This window comes from Struthio camelus, chromosome 1 (assembly GCF_040807025.1).
Source record: "Struthio camelus isolate bStrCam1 chromosome 1, bStrCam1.hap1, whole genome shotgun sequence".
Taxonomy (NCBI): domain Eukaryota; kingdom Metazoa; phylum Chordata; class Aves; order Struthioniformes; family Struthionidae; genus Struthio; species Struthio camelus.
In genome coordinates this window covers 155169712-155171986 of record NC_090942.1, presented here as the reverse complement: position 1 = coordinate 155171986, position 2275 = coordinate 155169712, and positions in this window count along the sequence as shown.

Here is a 2275-nt window from a genome sequence, read left to right as displayed (position 1 = left end):
TTTGCACCAACCTCAAAGCTGAAATAACACCCCTTCCGATCTGTGCATTGACTGTTTGACAAAGAAATCTATTACCCATAGTATCCCAAACTACCTATTTTCTGCCAATATAATAGCCTTTTTTCACCAATCTCTACTAGAGTTTAAATTTTAACATAATCACACAGTTTGAAGTAGTTTCTTTCATTAATAATATTAAAATTGTTCCTGTCAATATTCAAGTTATATCAGCTTGAATAGTACCTAACCTCAGCAAAAGCTTTTTTAAAATACTTTTTCATTCTGAGAGCTATTCTATTATGTTTCCCCTAACCTCCGCAAGAGAGGATTTCACATCTTGCTTCAGTAGTTCTAGTTCTTGCATACCATTACCCAAGTGTCCTGCATTACTACACACATAACTTCATTGCTTCCTTCTGACCTCACTCAGTTTCCTAAATCAACTACAAAAAGCCTGCCTGATCAGTTCTCTCATCAACAGAAGTACTTTCTTTTTTTTGATTCTGCTGTCCATCACCTTGTTGTCTAGTATAGCCTTATTGCTGACTACAGTGTCACTTACATTATTTTTCATCTGTTAGTTATTAAGACCAGCTGTGGATATAGCGTAAATCTCTCCCAGTCAAAACCTCCCTTGCTCAGACTGAAATTTTCTTTTGGCTGTTTTAGTTTCAATTTCAGAAGGTCAGTGCTCCAAACAGAAGTGGGCCCTCCCCTGAGAACAGTGCTTTTTCTATGAATGCTTCCTAAAGGTTAAACACGCTAAAGTCCTCTTCCTAAGATCAGTTCCTCGGCCATCTGACTGGTGTGGTCACACCCATAGCTTCAGCCTCCTTCTCCTGGTGCAGGAGGAATGAGTGGGCTACATCTCACCTGCCATTCAGCATCTATATAGGCATTTCTAGGGTGTGACTCATCTCATGGTAATATAAATGTGTGTGTTAGGATGAGATTAGTCATGTTTTATAAGTACCATTTTCTTTTCTTTGGCTCCAAAGGAAGCCCAAAAAGGTCCAGCTCAGAAGTGGAGATCTGCATGGTTTCCTTCTGAGGTTGTATCCATATCAGTAAGTTGAATATACTCAGACATGTTCCTGGGCACTGAGCTTATCTAGTATGAAACTACGCTAACAGTGTCCCTCAGCACCCTTTGGGAAAGGCCCTCTGGAGTCACCGGAGCAGTCTAGCACCCAAGTCATGCCTCAGGATTTGTTCAGGAGAGGGATGCTTTGCTTGAGCCAAAAGCAGGCTAGAGATCACCTTAATGGGCTAGGTATTGCCCTTGCATTTTTGTAGAGAAGCTTGAGGACAAATATATTCAGCAGGTATCATTATAGTAGCAATCCATTTGGGTCTTCCCATTGATTTCAGTGGATAGTAGATCAAGCCCCTAATAAGAGGATAAATGCAGAGCTTCAGTTTTAAGTCAGTTTAAAATTTTGATTTCTAAATAATCATGTTTATAACACATGCAACAGAGAGGATGACTTTATGTCCCAGTCCAAAGGGCTCTTCTGCCGTACGACAAATTGTCAAACCCTTCCGCCAATCAGTTCTCATGAAAGGTGAAACGCAACTGCAATTTCTAGGCAACTGAATTCCTGTTCCTTTCCCACATTTTTTGCTCCTTTCCAACTCTGGACTCCAAACCACAGTCTCTGCTCAGGGACAGTTCTCATATGCTCTGATAGAACTCCTGCAAAATGAAGGTCCTCAGCAAAGGGTCTTTGGGACGCAGCCCCTTGGCCCCCATTGACTCCATCCCCACTTTTAGCCCCGCTTCCTACTTAATTGGCAGATGGGAGCAAGCCAGATCGCCTCTTCCATTTCTAGCTAGAAAGTGCAGTAGCGGCAGTAAATGCCCAACTCCTCGGGAACTGTGGGAGTGCGAGTAAATCCAGCCACCCGACCTCCAAAGGGGCAAAATGTTTTACACTGTAGCTACAAAAGGTCATCCTTAGTGTGCTTGCATGCGCAGGTTTGCTGGTGGCCAATTTTCCCTTCTCTTATCCTCATGGCTATGAAGTCAAGGAAGAGATCATGAAAACATAAGCTTCATTTCTGATCCACCAGCCTGGTTTCAGGCCAGGGCCTTGCAGAGGGCTGCTGCTGGGAGGCCTCCTGCTGCCCTGCTGGCCACCCTGGAGAGGATCTGCTTCCGCTCAGCTGGGCAGTGGCTCACTTCTGCTGGGATATGGCCTTGACGCAAAATCACAGGTGACACCGAGTGATAATAAAATAAACACCTTTATTTTTAATAGATGGACAGAACAAA